At 43.5% G+C, this 20,062-nt stretch overlaps 1 long non-coding RNA gene across 3 annotated transcripts in view; it reads left to right on the top strand.

The window, feature by feature from the left end:
- Positions 1-19,519, top strand: part of LOC123480230 (uncharacterized) — a 65,614-nt gene extending 46,095 nt beyond the window's left edge. For 2 of the 3 annotated variants that reach the window (XR_006656144.2, XR_008426133.2), the window contains exons 2-3: positions 9,685-9,750; positions 18,969-19,519. This is a non-coding gene — a long non-coding RNA (uncharacterized lncRNA). Of the gene's footprint in view, positions 1-3,250; positions 3,360-9,684; positions 9,751-18,968 lie in introns of those variants that run through there. The other variant, XR_006656145.2, reaches the window with a different exon arrangement.
- The last annotated feature ends 543 nt before the right edge of the window (positions 19,520-20,062 follow it).

The following is a 20,062-nucleotide window of genomic DNA, read 5'->3' as shown; positions in this document are numbered from 1 at the left end:
AAGAGTCCGGTTCTAAGATGTCAGTTGTCATTCTGAAATTCCAGCCCAGTATTGCTAGATCTTATGCTTTTTCAAGAGAAGCCAGGAATCTGGGTTTTAATGAGAAACTTCCCAGCTGTTGAAAGTTGAGTTAAAGTTTTTTGAAACAGCATTGTGGGCCAAACAAAACACTTTCACAAAGTTTCATTGGGCCCAAGGGCCACCAGTGTGCAGCTCAATGTGAAGTTCTCGTACATGATCAGTCATCTGGGGTTGGGGAGAGGGCTCTCAGAATATGCCAGAAGTCAACTTTCCTGTCAGCTCTGGCATGGGGGAGCCACATCACATTTATTTGCTTGAGAAGCACTGTTGAAGTGGCCTGTGCTGTACGCCAGCATGGGGGAGCACAGCCACCACAGGTGTATTTGTTTTTCCAGCTTGGTTACAGGCTTCTCGAGGAAAGCACCGAAACTGCAACCTTTTATCCTCGACGGATGTATCACTGAAGATAGCAAATAGGAGCTTGCTATGCAAGAAACCTTAGGGATATTTTGCCCAGTCTGTTGAAGAAACAGACCTTGACCTCATCCTCAGTAGTGAACTAGTAAAGATTTGGGACTAGAACCCAGATATTTAAATGATAGATTCTACAGCTTAAAAGGACCTATGGTTCCCAGGAAACACTCACTGAATTAATGAGCACACACAATAATGGTAGAATCAGTGAATCTGTGAAGGAGGGAACATAATCTGAAATAGTCAACTGGTTTATGAAACACAGTTTAAAGTAAGAATCATTTGAGTTGGGACTTGCTTTTAGTTCTTCCACTAACTACCATGTTACCTTAGGCATGTCCTTTATCTTTGATTCTTGTCTCTCTTTTCTATAAGCTGTCTTGTCTCTCAGTGTTGTTTCAAAAATCATAAACTACTAGTAATAGTCAAAGTAACTGAGCACTCTATGCCAGCCATTGGGTTAAATACATGGAGTTTGTCAATACTTACAATAGTTCCATGAAGCGAACACTATTTTTATTACCTCCATTTCATTGATGAAGAAACTGATGCACAATCCTATAACTAACCTGTCCAAGCTCACATAGTTTGCAAGTGAATGGTGGATGGGATTTGAAGCTAGGCATTTTATTCTGGAATTGTAATAACAATAAAAATGCTACAAAAATAAACAGATGGGACAAATGTATGAACACAACACTTCAGGGAGGCTCGGGGCTGTGGCATCCCTAAGGCTCTTAAAAAGAATGATGTTCGAAGTTGAGACATTTTTTCTATGTTTTCACTGTAGAATTATTATTAGAATCCCCCTGAGCACTGGATTAAATGACCTCTGAGGGACATTTTAGACTAATTTAGAAATCTGGCTTCTAGTCCTGAAACTTCTTTGGGTAACCTTGACAGATCCTCTCAGTCTCTGTAGGTGTACAATGGACTCAGACACATTAAAAGTTCTTTCAGCTCTGATATCCAAAGACTCTAAGGGGAATTTAATAAGAAGCTAAAAAGAGTCAGGATTCTTTTAGCTTGCAAATTACAAAAAACCTAACTCAAAATAACTTATACCAAAGAGGGGATATATTAGCTCAGTAATAGAAAAGCTGAATTGTAGCCTTGTTTTGTGCTTGGCTTTATCCAGGTGATCAGAAAATATAGGTTTCTTTCCCTCCAGTTCATGCCATATTTGGGCAGGATAGTCACCTAAAGGACTTGCATTCTGTCAAATAAATAAGTGCAATGGGGGAAAATAATGATCTTTTCTGAAAGCAGGAAAGTCATGGTGAGGAATTGGGTTGACTTGCTTTGGTCTCATATCACCTTCATTGTGGCCTTCATCTTCATATGGGGACCAGGCCCAAGGCACACTTTTGCCTCTTGGGCTATGTGGGAAGAGTTGTCTCATGCATAATACATGGGATGGGTTTTCCACTGAATAAGAACTTTCTGTATGAGAAGAAAGAGAGAGGGTGTGGGAAAGTAGAAACACAGAAGTTGACTCCAACCAGCTTCACCTCCCACTTGAAAGGTAGACTGACAGAATGGGTATCCAGGGTCTGAATGTTCAGCTCAGAATCTCATTTGTGTTGTTGGTCCTCAGTATTAGGGACAAGTCAGTGCTACATATGTCTTTTCCTCCATCTTCACGGCCATTTGGTCTCAAACAGTGACATCAGTGAATATCGTGGAGTTGTTATTTTGTCTTGTAGTTACAGTTCCTTAGAGAAATATACACAATGATGATCTCAGCACAGGCAATAAATTAAGAAACAACTGATTAGGCTTTGAGCAATGTTTGCCAGAACTGTATTAAGGTCTGAGGGATCAGTCAATTAGGCAACTTGGCTAATGCCTCTAATTTAACTTAACACCCTGGTGTGTACTGGAGAGGGAGCAGCCCCTTGCTTCTTTTGGCTGGCACAAGAGGACAAGGGCAAAGGGATGGGAAACACCCACCAGCAAGATGTGATGACAAAACCTCTCCTGGGCAGTGACTCCTGTGAGACTAATGAACAGAAAAGAATTTGATCAGCTCTCCACTAAAAAATATCTCTACTTACAGTTTAGATGCTCATAGCTTGTTAGAGCTAGAAGAATGTTTAGACATGACCTAAACCAACTCTTTTATCTTATAGAGAAACTGAGGCCCAGATTGAGGAAATAACCAAGTCAAGGTAGTGCTGCAAAGGAGTAGCTAAACCTGAACTTAAACCCAAGGCTTCCCATTCATTGTCCAAGTGCTTATTCCTACATGACACTCTCCCTTTGGTTTTGCCCTCAGGACTCTGGTAGACATTTTGAATTATGGAAACTTCGTTCATGAAGAAACTGAATTTAATGTAATCTTCACTGGAAGTGCAGGGCAGATAGATAAGAAGTGGCCATTACAATGCCTTAGACTTAAGTATTTTCAACCCTCACTTCCCCAAATTAAAGAAAGGAAATAATATCTTGAGACTTTTCAACAATAGAAAATCAAAATTATGAGTCTTTGAAAGGTGGTGAAAGGATATATCACATATATTTGTGTTTAGTTAATATTGAAAGAGTATTAAAGGAGGAAGTTGGATATCTAAATTCTACTTGAAGTGGGTCTTAATGAATAATCTTGGGAAACTCATTCTATCTGGGATTTGGTTCCCTCATTGATTTTTAAGATACTGGTTAACCTCAAGCTTTAGGGGGTCTAAAAAAATTTCTATGCTTTGATTGTTACGGGTAAAGAAGGAACTTTGGGGATGGAAGGTGGCTGGCCTACAACCAGTCTGTGATTGCAAATTGCCTCCTTACTAATTTGGCCCAATGAAATAAACACAAGGCTAAGCGTCTAAGACATGGCCATGCTTCCCTTTGCTCCATGACCTTGGGTAAGTCTTTGACTTTTCTAGGCCTTTAAAAAAAGTCTCTAAAGTGGAATTAACAGTTTTGCATGCTCATTTCACAGGGCTTTTGAATGGAGATAAAGAATGTAGAAATGTTTTATGATATACAGGCTCTTCATATACAAAGGGGGGGGCAAAAGTGGGTTTACAGTCACATTGCAACATTCTTTTAGTTAATAAAGCTATTGTAAGAATCACAATGACATGTCTTTTTGCATGCAAACAACTGTAAAACTACTGTTGCCAACCTCTGTATGTGACTTAATACTGAGTTTGCCCTTGGTGAATGAAATAATATAATAATAACCTGTAGAACCAGTAACAAATTCAGTGTGGCCAAGATAACATTGAGGGAAGAAACTGAAATTTCTTTGTCAGGAGGTCATTTTGTTTTCCCACTAATAGCGCAAGTTGAAGCAGGGCTTAATAAAATGTTCATACTTCAGTTTGTCTGGGACAGTCTTATGGACCATGGTCATCCTGGCACAATTATTAATAATACATGTTTTCACTTTCAAAATGTTTTTGGAGGTAAATTAAATTGTTGCCCCTAAACTTAAATATCATTCTATTCAACCTCTTCATTTTACACAGTGGGAAATAGAGGTTCAGAGAAGAGAAATGACTTCCCAATTCACCCAGAGTTTGTCCAGAGGCTGGACTCGGCAAACACCTTCTCCCTCTACCTGGGAAGAGAGGGAAGGGGAATACAGGGAATGACAGAGAATGGCTCCCTGTGTCTGTTGTCCAGCCTCTTGAAACAACTCCTTAGCAAGAACAGCCCCACCCTGCCTTGATTTCATGGAATGTGGTCAGCAATAGTGTGACTGCCAATGGCCATGAAGTAGGTAGTAGAAGGAGCAAATGTTCTAGGATCCTGAGAGATAAAGCTTTTTTTCTTTTCCGTGCCCAGAAGAAAACCCCCGGTGGAAGAACCTTTACTTATTAATAATTGCTCTTATTTAGATAATTTTTTATCACTCACAAATCACTTTCATAGCCATATCTTCATTGATCTAATTCTTAACTGCCTTTAGAAATAATCTGAGACATTGTTTTTCCCATTTTGTAGCTGAGAAAACCAAGACCTACAAAGAAGTTTACTTACTTTCAGTTTCACTGTTAAGTGTCAGAATAAGGAGCAAGGCTTGATCTCAGGTCCCCTGGCCCAGTATTCCTTCTATTTGTTATCTAAGCTTCCTGCAGGGTCTGCGCTTAGGCATCTTCTAGGAGAAACAGCATTATCATAAGGTCTCTTTGGTATTTAAGTAACTAAATCCTCTTGGATGGAGCCCAAGGAAGACCCACTTTATATCTTCAGTTTGGCTCTATGGCAGATAGTGTTAGAACCCGGTCCATGGTCAACTGCGAGCTCTGTTCTACAACCGTCATTTCTCAGGAGATGAGTATGTGGACAGAGAACAGTGTATTTCATTCTGGAATGAGGTTTTTCTCTTTATAATTGTTTCTAGGATCATGAGGAATAGAGTTTTACAACAGTTCCTAACTATGCTGTGCTTGCAAATCACTGACCTGGTAATTTGCAGAATCCTTTTTTCAGAAACATTTGTTCTGGCAGAGACTGAAATTCTTTATTTGGAACTTGACACGTCTCAGGCCCATAAGAAGTCAGCTTGATAATACAGGCAGGTACGCCCATCATCACTCTGCCCTCGTAGGCAACTCTGAGGGTGCTAGGGCTTTAGTGGGCAAGGGTCAGGGGCCTCAGGCACGGCCCTGATTTTGTGTGTGACTCATGTGATGTTAAGAAACCAACTTTTTTTTTTAGGGAGCTCAGTTTCTTCAATTGTTAGATCTTGAGACTGGATCAATCAGCATGCTTCTAACTTCTAAAGCCACTGGAGAGTTTTTTCTAAAAACGTTGTGGGAACCTAGAATGTATAAATGGTCAAAAAGGTGAGGACAAGGACTCGGAGCCCATTCATTCAGTCCACTTGTATGGTCATGTGACATGTGCATAGGAGAGGTCAGTGTAGAAATAATTAAATAATTTCCAAAGATCCTTTTAGCCCCCATCACTGGCATTCTAAGGACCAGTAATATCTTTTTTCTTAAGATAGGAACATGGACATTTATTTAGAGAATATAACAAAATTTAAAAAGCTGATAAAATCACAAATGTCACAAAATCTTAAAAAATTGCATGTGTATTAATTAAATACTTGCCATACTTCTCCACTCTTTTTTTTTTTAAGTGAGAGGTTTGGATATTGTTGATATTAGGAGAGTTACACTTAGAAAATTTTTATTGAATTTATTAGGGTGACATTGGTTAATAAAATTATATAAGTTTCAGGTGTACAATTCTATAGTACATCCTCTATGTATTGTACTGTATATTCTCCAAACCAAGTCAAGTCTCCTTCCATCATCATTTATCTCCACGTTACCTTCCTCACCTCTCCTTACCCCCCTTTTCCTCTGGTAATCACCATACACTTGTTTCTGTTTATGAGCTTCTAACTTTATACTTAAAGGGACTAGAAAAAGAACAACAAATAAAGTTTAAAGTAAATAGAAGAAAGGAAATAATAAAGATCAGAGAAGAAATAAACAAATTAAAGTGTAAAAAAATACAAAATATCAATAAAACCAAGAGCTGATTCTTCAGAAAGAAACAAAATTGACAAACTTTAACCAGACTCATTAAGAAAAAAAGAAAGGACCCAAATAAATAAAATCAGAATGAAAGAGGAGCAGTGACAACAAATACCACAGAAATACAAGGAATTGTAAGAGAATATTACAAATAACTATATAACAACAGATTAGTCTGGATGAAATAGGTAAATTCCTGGAAGCATACAATCTTCCAAAATGGAATGAAGAAGAATCAGAAAATCTGAATAGACAGACTACAACTAATAAAATTGAAGCTGTAATAAAAAAAACTTTTAAGAAACAAAAGTCCTGAACCAGATGGCTTCACAAGTGAATTTTACCAAACATTCAAAGAACTAACACCTATCATTCTCAAACTATTCCAAAAAATTCAAGAGGAGGGAAGACTCCCAAGCTTGTTTTACAAGGCCTGTGTTATCCTAATTTCAAAACCAGACAAAGACACTACAAAGAAAGAAAATTATAGGCCAAAATCCTTGATGAACATAGATACTAAAATCCTCAACAAAATATTAGCAAACCAGATCCAGCAATATATTAAAAAGACCATACACCATTATCCAGTGGGATTTATTACAGGGATGCAAGGTTGATACAATATATGTAAATCAATAAATGTGATGTACCACATAACCAAATGAAAGATAAAAATCACATGTGATCATATCAATATACAGAGAACAAACATTTGATAAAATCTAGCACCCATTTATGGTAAAAACTTTTTGCAAAGTGGTCATAGAGGAAACATAACTCACTGTAATAAAGGCCATGTATGACAAACCCACAGCCAATGTCATACCAATGGGCAAAAACTACAAGTGTTTTCCTTACAATTGGGAACAAGACAGAGATGTCTGCTCTCACCACTCTTATTCAACATAGTACTAGAATTCCTAGCCATTACAATGAGACAAGAAGAAGGAATAAAAGGCATCTAGACTGGAAAGAAAGAAGCAAAACTGTCATTATTTGCAGATGACATGAGAACGTATATAGAGAACCCTAAAGATTCCACAAAAAAACCACTAGAACTAATAAACAAGTTCAGTAAAGTAGCAAGATTCAAAATAAATATCCAGAAATCAGTTGCATTTGTATATATTAATAATGAACTATCAGAAAGTGAAACTAAGAAAACAATCCCATTTACAATTGCATTAAAAACATGACTAGGAAGAAACTTAACCAAGGATGTAAAATACCTGTATTCAGAAAATTAAAAGACACTGAAGAAAGAAATCGAAGAAGATACAAATAAGTGGAAGCATACACTGTTCATGGACAGGAAGAATTAACATCTTTAAAATGTCCATACTAACCAAATCAATCTATAAATTCAATGCAATTCCTATCAAAATGCCAAAGGAGTATTTCACAGAACTGATCAAATATTCTGAAAATTTATATGAAACCACAAAATAGCCCCAATATTCACAGCAATCTTAAGAAAGAACAAAGTTGGGGGAATCATGCTACCTGATATTAAACTATACTACATGGCCATAGTAACCAAAACAGCATGAAACTGGCATAAAAACAGATACATAGATCAATAGAACAGAATAGAGAGCCCCCCCCCCCAAAAAAAAACCCTCACACCTTTATGGTCAATTAATATTTGACAAAGGAAGCAAGAACATACAATGGGGTAAAGATAGTCTATTCAATAAATGGCGTTGGGAAAATTGGAAATACACATGCAAAAAAAATGGCATGACCACCTTCTTACACCACACAAGAATAAACTCAAAATGGATTAAAGACTTAAATTTTAAACTCGAAAGCATAAAAATCTTCGAAGGAAGATAGGCAGTAAAATCTTGGACATTTCTCATAGCAATATTTTTTCTGATATATATCCTCAGGCAAGGGAAACAAAATAAACACGTGGGACTACATTGAACTAAACAGTTTTTGAACAGCAAAGGAAACCAACAACAAAAAAACCATCAACAAACCATCAGCAAAAGGCCATGCACTGAATGGGAGACCATATTTGTCAATGATACATCTGATAAGGGATTAATAACCAAAATTTATAAAGAACTTCTAAGACTCAGCACCAAAAAACCAAACAATCCAATTAAAAAATGAGCAAAGGAGTGGGGAGGGGCTGGGTGGATGTGGGCAAAGGAAGGGAAAATGGGGGACATCTCTAACAGTGTCAACAATACAAAAAATGGACAAAGGACCTCAGTAGATACTTTCTCCAAAGAGGATACACAGATGGCCAACATAGGAAAAGATGCTCAGTCACTAATCAACAGAGAAATGCAAGTTAAAACCACAGTGAGGTATCACCTCACACCTATTAGAATGGCTACCATCAGTAAATCAACAAACAAGTATTGTCCAAAATATGGAGAAAAGGGAATCCTCAGGCACTGTTGGTGGGAAGGCAGATTAATGCAGCCGCTGTAGAAAGCAGTATGGAATTACCTCCGAAAATTAAAAATGGAACTGCCTTATGATCCAGTGATTCTACTTCTGGGAATGTATTTGAAGAAACCCAAAACATTAATTTGAAAGAATGTGTTCATTACAGCGTTAACAATAGCCAAGATTTGGAAGCAGCCCAAGTGCCCATCAGTAGATGAGTGGATAAACCAGCTGTGGTACATTTACACAATGGAATGTTACTCAGCCATAAAAAAATAGAAGGAAATCTTACCTTTTGTGGCAGCATGGATGGACCTGGAGAGTATTATGTTAAGTGAAATAAGCCAGACAGCAAAAAACAAGTAACCATATGATTTCACTTATTGTGGAATCTAATAAACAAAATAAACTAATAAACCAAATAGAAACAGACTCATAGGTAGAGAGAGCAGACTGACAGCTATCAAAGGGGAGGGAGACTGGGGGTCTGGGTGAAAATGGCAAGGGATTAGGGAAAAAAAAAGACCAGTAATATCTCAGTGATAGATGTTGAGGTGTTAGATGTGATGGATGTTAAGGTGATAGACAAATGAGGGGCTGCAGTGAGCCCGGAATGCAGAATACTGAAGTTGGCAGACAGAAAAAAGGGTGTGACAGTGTAACAAAAGGTAGAATTGGGGGTGGAGGGCAGCATGATATGGTTGTTGCCCTGCACATGGGCACAGCATTTAATAGTTTACAAACTGTTGGCGCATCAGTTGTCTCTTTTGAGCTTGCCCAACACGTACGTTCACTCATTTACACCACGAGCTTTCACGAAGCTCTGATTGCGTGCAGCTTCTGTGTTAGAGCTCGGGAATATAAAAAGGAAGAGAGCATTTGATCCTCAAGAAGATCACTCATCATCTGATAAAGGAAAAGGCTTGTAAACAAATCACTGCAATTGCAAAACAGAAAGCTTCTACGAGATGTGCATACAAATGATGAGGGGATAAGAGAAAGGGGATTCATTTTTCCTGGGGAAGGAAGAAGGCGTATTTGGGGTGGAGTCCTGCAGGTTGAGTACTCTGGGCATTTACTGGGGTCATTCCATATGCACAAAGCCCTGGCAGCCTGAGAAAGAGACACGGTGCCCGCCCCTCCTGGAAGAGAGGGGAAGGGTTTGGGGAACCTGACCGTGGGGTAGCAAATAAAGGTGAATCTGTGAAGGGAGCCTGATTGGCAAGGGCTTTGAATGCAATGAAAAGCATTTGGATCTCGTGGCAATTAGGTCTTTGTTTTCTAGGTGAGGAAACAGACTCACAGAAGTCGGGGACTTTGGGAACTTCACTGAAACCTCATGCACGACCAGGTAAGGCAACTATAGGGCTGCCGAACCCTGTGTCCTGTTGCTCTTTCTGCAACCCTGTGCTGCCTCCAGCAGGCTTGAGCTGAGGCAGGCCCTGCCTGGGAGAGGCCTTTGGCCTGTTTATCCTGCTCAGTGGGGCTGGCTCTGGCAGGGAATGGAAGTGGGTGGGGTGGGGGCCGTGGAAGAGAGGAGGGGCCTGACAACAAGGGCTACATTCAAGGCCTGCACTGGAGCTGGGCTAGGAGAATGGAAAGCTACAGTCTGTCAGAGCGTCCAGCCTTGGCAAGGCGGTCGGGGCCTTATAAGGAAATGTTGTTCTCTCCCAGCCAGTGGGGCTGGGACGGAGCCCTGTGCCCACAGGACAGAGCTGCCCTTGTGGTGGTAGGCTGGGTGCCCCCCGCCCCTCCGCTGTGAGCAGGAGCTCTCAATGGGCCACTTCTGCAGGCTCAGCACTCCCTCTCAGCCCTAGTGTGCATGCAGCCCCCACCCCCTGGGTGCCCTCCCACTCCCCAATGGCTTGGGATGATTGGAGGAAAAGGAAAAAACAAAACAAAACAAAGATTTGGCAAGATTCCAGGCCTCATTGCTGTCTGATGCCGAATTACTCAGAAAACAGGCTCAAGTCAGATTCTCTTTTTGCTGAAGGGTGCACGAGTAAAGGGACCACTCTTCGCCCTCCTTTCCTACCCTGCACGCTTGTTGTCTCCTCCTTGTGACCACAGAATTCTTAGCCTGAGCCCTGTCAGCTGCAGACAGGCAGGACCTGAGGCAGGGTGGGGAGGGACCAAGTCTGGTGCTGGTGATCCAGGGAGGATGTGAGCCACCGGAGCACTCCCAGGAGAAGGAGGATTGTCTTCAGACTCCTTACCTGTGCCAGGCAGGCCAGAGAAACTGAGAGACTCGGGAGGGTGCAGAGGAAAAACACCGCCTGCCCAGAGGGCAACAGACAGCGCTCCCTGGGAAAGGCCGGACAGCATTAGTCAGCGCCTGGAAGGAGTGCCTTTCCACAGCCTGCCATGAGGGTGATTTAAAGCTTCGGTCCCCTAGGGATCTCCCTGAACCTGATATTGGGGGTAGGAGCAGAAAAGATGCTTAGCGTGGCCTTTTGCTTTGCCTATTCATAGACTCACAGACGCATAAAACCCTGGAGCTACAAGAAAACAGGTCAGCCAGCCCAGCTCTCCACCTAAAGCAAATCTGGCAGACATCAGCTAGCCTGTGCTCTCCCAGTGACCATGAACTCCATCCCTCAAGTCAGTCCCTCCAGTATCCACAGATGACTCCCTGAATATCAACCATGATGAGCTACGTTGAGGGTACCTTCCAGAGCAAAGCTATGAGTAGCACACAATGAACAAAATGTTAAGGAGAAAATTATAAGCACCCCCCCCCCCAAAAAAAACCCCCACCAAGGAAGTGCCCTTAAAGATGAGATGAGAAATTCCTATCGACTAGGTGTGCAGAGCCATGGACAAGTCAAGGTGTTGATGACATTGGGGTGAAGAAAAGCCAAGAGGTCAAAAATGACATTTTGAGAGCTCGGAAAGTGGGGAAACGGTTTCTGGGGGAGGGGCTGGCACGAACAGGGTGGAAAAACTTGGGGCTGGCTTGGTCCCATGGCATGGCTAGGTATGGGCAGCAGAGGAGGCAAGAGCTGTGGTTGGAAAGGGGTTGGCACCAGATGTTGGAGGCACTGAATACCAGAGGGAAGAGGAGATTCGAGTAAAAGACAGCCAGAGCCACTAAAAGTTTTTGAATGTCTCAAAGAGGTGACCAGTGCTGTGATGTAGGCAGAGTGATCTGGTAGCAGGTGCAGGAAGAATTAAAGGGAGAGGCATCCTTTTTTCCAGTTCAGTGACATCAGGGAAGCTCTCCTTCCCCAAGCAGCTCTGGTGGGTCCTATTTACCTCTCCTCGGGGTCCGCAGTCCTAGCTCTCCACTTGGCCACCTCAGCCTCAGCTTTCAAGCGTCACTGGGTCTTGGAGATGCTTTTTGAACAAGCAGCAACATTTCCCTTAGGAAAAGATCGGGAGGAGCTGTTTCGGTTCATTTTTCTTTTCACCTCGAGGCTTTTTGTACACAATTCATTCTGTGCAGAAACTTAACCCTCAGAAGCACCTGGGGTTGAAAGGGAAGGACACGGGATGCCATCGCAGCTCAGGGAGCCTGTCCTTTGTCAGGCATCCACTGCTCCCACACCTGCGCCGTCCCGCACTGATAGCAGACCTGTGGCCTCTTCCTTTTTCCCCTCTATTGCTTCCTTCACCATGTTTTCCAGTCCCACCCCCATCAGGGTACCACCCCACCAGCAGCGTGGGGCCTTTGCAGAGAGCCCTGGGAGGGCAACAGAACACCTAAGGTGTTCTCCAGCATAGCAATGAGGTGTTCTGGCCCCATTTCTGGTCAGTCAGGCTAAACTTGGTCCACTGCCCGGCATGGCTGGCTCTGCAGCAAGATCCTGAAGGACTTGAGCTTGATCCTCATACCTAGTTCCTGCCTCATGGCCCTGAGGGCTGAACCTGAGGAGCTGATGCTGTGAATCTTGTTCATAAATCTTGCTTCGCACCAACTCTTTCTTCCTCCACAATGCAGCTTCTGACCCTCCGAGCCACACAAATACTCATACAATCCCAGTCATGGAGGAACTGGCTGTTCCCTTGTCCCTCCACTAGGTAGGATTCATTTAGGATTTGTATTAGATAAAAACAAATGTCTTTCTGTAACAGGGTGCAAGCAAGGTCGGGGGGGGGCCCAAATAAAGATTTGTAATGAGGTCCAGAACTTGGTGTCCAGGAAGTATTGGAAAAATATATATAGGATGTCCTCACCCCCACCTGTCTGAGCTGGGTAATGGGACACATGGAGCAGGGCCATTGAGAGCTGTTTTGTACAGCAACAGCTTTGCAGCTGACCTCTAGAATGGTTGTTTAACATATCTATAACCTTTAACTGGTTTCATAGGTATGTTAAACAGCTGTGGCCATGCTTTGAGCCAGGGGGATGGGAGTGACTTCCACCCAGGATGTAACTGGGAGGCCACTCCACCTGGTTACAGCGTCTGTGTAAGAGGTTGGAGATGATTGGCTCCACACCACACAGGGCCATACCTGCCCAGACTTACTATGGCAGCCCAGTAAAGCTGGAAGAATACGGGAATGCTGGCAGCTGTGGCCAATTGGGGGAGGAGTTGGAAATGGTACGGCAGAGGAAATTTGGTGTGGGGATTTAAACTCAGGTGTGGCAACCATGCAGGGTCTTTTGGGGGCCATGTGGCTTAGGCAGAGAAGAACCACGGACTTCTATTTCTTTTTCTGAGATATGGTACCCCAGACTGGGCAGAGGGGGAAGGAAGGACTGTGCATTTGTGGGTATTCTAAAGGGCTTTGGGATCTCAGGGAAGACATTAAGTCATTACTCTTTAGTTTGTTTAACTCTTTAAATAAATAATCCCTTCCCTTTTCATCAGTCTCTGCCATTGTGAGATGTCTTTCTCTGGCAGTGGGCAAGGCGAACCTGGTACCGGGTGGGGGGCCCCCAGAGCACAAGGGTGGGTCCATTCGGCAATAGTATGCCATTTGCACTCCCCCTGGTCTGTTCTGTAACATTTCCTTTTAAGGCATGTGTGAACCTTTTTACAGTGAGACACTATCTTCACTCTAAAGCATAACCTTCAAATAGCAAACTCACGATGGCTGGGGTCCTATTTGAAGCAGGAGTCTTTGGGGACCCCCTTAATTGTTAGTACCACCTCAATGGTCTATGAGCCTCAGTCTCCAATTCAGGGAAATGTCATTAGCGAATCCCTGTAGACTTTCATTTTATTTAATTTTACATAACTCTGCAGTCATTGTTCACCCACTTATTTGGTTTGGTAATGAGTGGTTCAGAAAATAGAAAAGTAGAAAGGGAATGCAGTAAGTCTTCCTCTCCCTCTTTCCTCATTTATCCTGCTGTCCTCCCCCAAAGCAGCCTGTGCTACCATTTTCTCATGGATCCTTCTTCTCTGTGATGTTTTTATGGCAATAATTACTAAAGGCTTTCTAGTAGGTATAGCTCATTCAGAAAGATGCAAATGTGTTCAAACAAAATTCTCTAAGCCAGTTGCTCTCCCGAATTTGCCCTCTCGGGATGCTGAAGGCTGATTTTAGATGTCAGGTAGCTTTCATCTAATCCAGATGTGTAGGGAGCACTCCCTTTTGTCCTTTAGCCTGGTCCTTTGTGATGATGCGCTGAGGATGCCTGAGCACACTCTTTAGAATGAGATTATCTCCGGCATGACCTTACAGAAAATGAATCGTACAAAGACTTGACTGTGAGTCCTAGTACTAAATCTGGGGGGATTTGGCATCCAGGTGGGTAGGGGTGGGGGAAGAGTCCCTGTGGACCAGCATTCTTTTCCCTGGGCCCACCGCTTTTTCTAGACCTCTATCTACTGATCACACAGAAATCTTAGTCTGTGCTCGCTCACCCTGGGGCTGGCAGCTCCACCAACCCTGCAGCTCACTGATTGGGCTGGAGCACTGTCTTGTTCACCGAGGGTGCTGTAGCTGCATTTTCTCAGTGAAGATCAGGATTCATCAGTCCTGGCAGCTCTGGTCTCTGCATGCTGATTGCTGGGAATGGTTTTAAAGCCTTTTGGTGGGAAGAGTCTCTTCCTGATCAGAGTCCAAACTGAAAATGGATTGTCCATTTGCAAGCACAGTGATACTTCCAGTGCAGTGTCATTAAACATCTCCCACATAACAGCAGTCTGGAACTTTGAGCTACTTCTTGCCCAGAATCATGTGAGTTTTACTTACAGAAGGATCTACACAGCAAGTGAGGTAGGAACAAGTCAGCACAAACAGAACTATAAATATCTTTGTAGCGACAGATGCATGAAATCTAACTGGGTGGGGAAAACAGATGCAGATAAACAGCTAGATAAGAATACAGGTTTGAGCCTATTGAAATGCTAAGAAGATGATATGAAAGGTAACATTAAAGAAAAAGTTACCTATGGTGATTTTATTTTTTGCAACAATTTTTATTTTTTGTAGTCCTTTTAATCTTCTTGTTCATATACAATGCACATTTCTATGCAGCTGCACTCTTGTTGCAAATGCAATTCACAGTTTTCACTTTATTATAAGCACTTGCCATATTGCTCCAATCTTTGTTTTATGGCTGCAGAAATGCCATTGTGGTGATTCACAAGACAATTGCAACCTATTGTTGCAATTTTCTTTGTCTACAGCTGCTTAGTGTTACTGGATAATTTTGTAAAGAACGTCTTTGGATATTTAGCTTTGCGATTTTGTTGATTTCCTTAGGATGAAATTTAAGTAGGGAGATGATTTGGCCAAAGGGTATGCAACCCCTTATAAAGAGCAGCATTCCCTCTGGTACAAAGCTAAGTGTGTCAGGCAGAGCTCTGAGCCTTGCGCTGATCTTACTGGCTTGGTGCTCTAAGTCTGTTAATAGCATGTCACCTGGCAACTGAACAGAAGAGCAGAGGTTTACTAGGCCCTGAGGGAGACCTGTTACTGTACAAGTTTTCTACTTTTGACAGCAGAATATACACGGATGCCATTCTAGGTGTCTTCCTTACATGCAAAGGTTGTTCATGTGCGGCTGCCATATAAAGGCCTCTGAACCAACAGCTGAAGGGAGCCACGGTGAACCAGTGTCAAGATCCCAGTTTGCAGGGGTGAGGGCTGCATGGGGGGCAGGAGTGCAAGTCATCGTTCTCTTGCAGCAAGGACACTGACCCTCATCAGTGGCACTGGCCAAGGACACAGCCCTGGTGGCAAATGTCCAGTTATGTGCAATACAGATGTCAGTCAAGGCCCTTGGAGATCTGATTAAAGTTGACCCAGATGCCATTGCCAAGCCTCCTGAGAGCCTTGAATCCACAGCCCAGTTTCCATGGATGTGTGTGCCATCACGCCTCGCTCAGCCTTCACGCCCTTCCTCCTGAGAGTGCTGCCGGTTCTGGCCCACATCAACTCCAGGAGCAAAGCTCAATTCCTGCCCTGGGCTTCACAAAAACTCACTTGCACCCAGGCTTTAGTGAGTTTGGTAACTTTACTGAAGATGGAGGGTCTTGAGGAGGAATCTCATCATAGACTGGGTAGGCTTTGGTTTGTTTTCACTTTAAAATGGTTCATTTGTCATGACGTGATTTTCACTTTAATTTTTTAAAAAGGAAAACCAAACCAACAACAAAAACCAGGTGTGAACTTACTTTCCTGCCCTCTGCTCTATGCCTTCTTGCCCGGCTGCCAGTCATGACGTCCCCGCAGTGCACACTCAAGGAGAATGTGCAGACCCAGCTCTCAATGCTGTCACTTACGAGCTCTGTGGCCTAGAGGAGTTTATACCTCTCCCTGGACCTCAGCTTCCCACTCTTCAAGATGAGGCAATTGTCCCAAATTTTATCCTAAGTCCTTCCCAGGTAGGTCTCTGGGATCCTGAAGGCAGAAAGGGGGTGAAATTCAGGGAGGGGAGGGAGGCACTCTCTGTTTCCTTTGAACCTTTCTCTTCTCGGTTAGTGGAGAGCCGTGGCTTTTAATTTTGTCTGTCCCCAGGCATGAGGGAAACAGTCACCCAGAAAACAGCTTCTGCTCTTGACCTGGTTGGAACCCCTGGGCTCCTACCATGCTTCACTGAGCAACGGGAACCCCTCCGTAATTCTGTTCAGCAGCTGGGGCAGTGAGTCATTCAATACCACCCCAACACCTTCCTGTCGTGTCTTGGCAAGGAGCTGAGCCCGAACACTGAGACCTGACCTACAGCCACATGTAAACACAAGCTGCAGCTTTCAACTGGGCTGTGACTTGCGGACCCAACACGCCTAAATCAGTGTTCAGTAGAGCTCAACTTGTGCTTGTTCGTTCACCTGTTACCCCTTTTCTGGAACCCTGTGGCATCCCAGGCACTGTGCTAAGCTTTGGGGACACATGGATATATCATAGCTCCTGTCTTCCAGGAATTTGACATCCTCTGGGAAAGATTTGTAAATAGAAGGGAAACATAGTGAAAGAAAGGTGAAAAGCAGGACAATAAGCTATCTAGAGCAGAGAAGCATTACTTCTGCGATGGAGAGTGAAGGGCTGGGGTGGAAGACCTTGACCGATGGAGTGGCACCTAGGCTAGGCTGTGAGGACAATGGGGCCTCTGTGTCCCGATGGTGCTGCAAGACAGTATGATGTTCAAAGTGCTATGCCTGAGTGGGAAGAAGTGTTTATTATTGTCAGTGTTTAGAATTGCCAGAGCAAAGTGGCAATAAAAAGAAAGCTATGTAATAGTTTTATTGCTAATTTAAAATTCCTACAAACAATGCATCCCCTTATTGCTTAGACTGAGCTAGAGGGACCCCTCCCCACTACCGCCAAGCACACAAGGTGGGAAAAGGCAGTCGAAGCTGCAGGAGCAGCATGTGCCCAAGCACAGCTGTGTAACACTTCAGGATATATTAGTGGAATGGCAAGCAATTTGGTATGATGGGGTGTGGGACGTTTGGGAAAAGAGAGCTAGGGAAGAGTTGAAAATGGGGTCTCATTTCCTGAGGGCCTGTTTTTTGAGTGTGAATTCTGGATTTATTCTAGAAGACAGTGGGGAGCCATACAGGGTGGTAAGCAGAAGTATGATGTGATCAACTGTATTGTTGATGGAGCACTGGGACACATGAGGAAGGGCAGGACAGGGAGGAGTGTGGAGGGTGACTGGGAGAGAGAGGATGGGGATCATACCAAAGTTGATCATGAAGGTGGAAAGCAGAGGTTGGGGTCTAGGGGTATGAGGAAGTTAAACTCCAAAGGCTAGAGTCTGATTGGAGGAAGAGAAGGGAGAAGGAAGGTCTGAAGGATGACTCCTACTTCCTGTCTCCTGCAAGTGTCAGCAGTAGAGGGATGTTTAGGACCACCTGCCCGACTGTGTGGCCCAGAGAAGTGCAAGGCACTCACTGCCCAAGGTTGGGAGTTGGTGGCAAAGTCTTAAACCCCCAGCCTGCTACAGCTTTCTCTTCTGCTGCAGCTACCCTTCTCTTGTCTTGACTCTGCCCTTCGACCCGCCTCAGCTGGCTGAGCATTGTACTGGGCAGAGAAGGTCTGCTCTCCTGCCATAACACTGCCTAATAACTGCCTCCAAAACAGAGTGACTTTTACAGGCAGCTGTCAAAGAGAGAAAGTGGCTCACATGAGCTTCCCCATCAAACCCACTTCCCCTCTTCTCCTGTTTCCCCTTCCCAAGTGACAGGAGATGACAGAGACTCAGAATTACAGGGGACAGGTAAGGTCACCCTCAAGCCAATGCAGAATCTGCCCTATGGCTTTCCTCTCCATTGGTCTCCTCGCCTTCATGTGAACGCTTCATACACTCCATGCTCCACTGTGCAGGGCAGCTTGCTCTGTCCCAGTTACAACTGTCTTCCAGATAGTGATGAGAACTGTCTTCCAGATAGTGATGAGAACTGTCTTCCTTGAGACAAGACAGAGGGACCTAGAGAGTATGGTGCTAAATGAAATAAGTCAGTCAGAAAAAAACAAATACCATATCATTTTACTTTGATGTGGAATGTAATGAACAAAATAAATGAAAAAACAAAATAGGAACAGGCCCATAGACACAGAGAATAGACTTATGGTTGCCAGAGGGGAGGGGGTGGAGAGGCTGGGTGAAAAAGGATTAAGAAGTACAAATTGGCAGTTACAAAATTGTCGTGGGGATGTAAAGTACAGCACAGGGAATATAGTCAATAATATTGTAATAACTATGTATGGTGCCAGGTGGGTAATGAAACTATTGCAGGGAACACTTTGTAAAGAATATGATTGTCTAGCTAATATGTTGAAACTAATACAAAATAACTTTGAATGTAAACTGTAATGGAGAAAAACAAAGCTGTCTTCTTGTAACTCCTGATGATTGGTCCCCTCAGAACACACCAAATCCCTCGCTGGCAAGACAGTCTTCCTGAGCGTTTGAAGTGAGGTGATACATTCTGCTCCCATTCAACGTCTTTCAGTTCTGCAGGTTATTACATCTCTATGTCATATAGGTGCCATATTCTCAGGATATGGGGCCTCCAAAATGCAAAGATATCAGATATGGGTTGACTAACTTTTGCAACAAACAAGCCAGAAATGTCAGTGGCCTAATACAAAGGAAGTTACTTTCTTCCTTATACAAGTATAACCAGTCCCAGCTTCCTCCTAACTTGGATCTCTACCATCCCCTAGGAGTGGAGCCCTCTCCATCCTTCCTGCTGGCCAATGGAGCAGACAGGGTGGAGGAGACACAGAGAGCCCCATCCAGAAGAGACAGGCCCCCTCCACTCTCATTCTACTGGTGAGAACCAGCGATGTGGTCTCATCTCACACTGCTGTGAACTGGGAAATACGGTCCCTAGCTGGGCTGCTCACCTTTGGAGACACCATGCAGTGGGGACAGCTAGAGGGTAACAGGCCATCTCTGCTACACCAGAAAACTCTCCCATCTCTCACTTCTGAACTGCCGGTGTGGGGGACACAGCAGAGGCTGAGGCTTCCCCCCACAACCCCGCTCTTTCCAGCTGGTAAGCAGTGTTTTCCTAAACTTCAGTTCTGTAAACACCACTTTTGAGATTTTGGCTCTGTCTGTGTAACACCTGTACTTAAAATTTTCTTTAAATTGATTCATTTTTTAATGTAGTTTCAACTGAATAAATAATATCTGGGAAGTCATCATTTTAATGTGCTAATTATATTTTCCTAATATACTCCAAAATAAATTAGCAATTATTCCAATAAAAATACTGGCACATACAGCACCCCAAATATTTGCACACACATGGGTGGTATGCAGTGCGTACTTTAGAAATGCAATGACAGCCTCTGTATCAAGCGCTCGGTGATCTGGCCCCTGCCTTCCTTCTGAACTCACCATCCTGCTCCTTTCCTCATCTCATTCACGGACCTTTTTGTTTCTCAAAACTGCCAAGCTCATTCCCACCTCGGGGCGTTTGTGCTGGCTGCCAGAAACACTTCCCCCACATCTTGACATGTCTGGCTCTTTATAGACACTAACGTCTTAGCTCAGATGGCTCCTCCACAGGGAACCACCTCGTCTCGCTGTCTCTGAGACACTCCGCTCCACTGCGCCCTGCGCCGTCACTCCTCATTTCAGCCCCTTCGAAGAACTTTTCAAGGCCTGGCATGGTCTGCTTGTTTGCTGATTTACCTATTCTCTGTGACTGGGAAAATGTACAGAAAAAGAAAGCACCTTCTCTATTCTTTTTACTGCACTTTCCCAGCACTTTGCCCAGGGCCTGACATAAAATGTATGCTCCATAAAT

This window comes from Desmodus rotundus, chromosome 2 (genome assembly GCF_022682495.2).
Source record: "Desmodus rotundus isolate HL8 chromosome 2, HLdesRot8A.1, whole genome shotgun sequence".
NCBI classification, from domain to species: Eukaryota; Metazoa; Chordata; class Mammalia; order Chiroptera; family Phyllostomidae; genus Desmodus; species Desmodus rotundus.
Note: the sequence above shows the minus strand (reverse complement) of the source record. Positions and strands in the feature narration are given on the sequence as shown.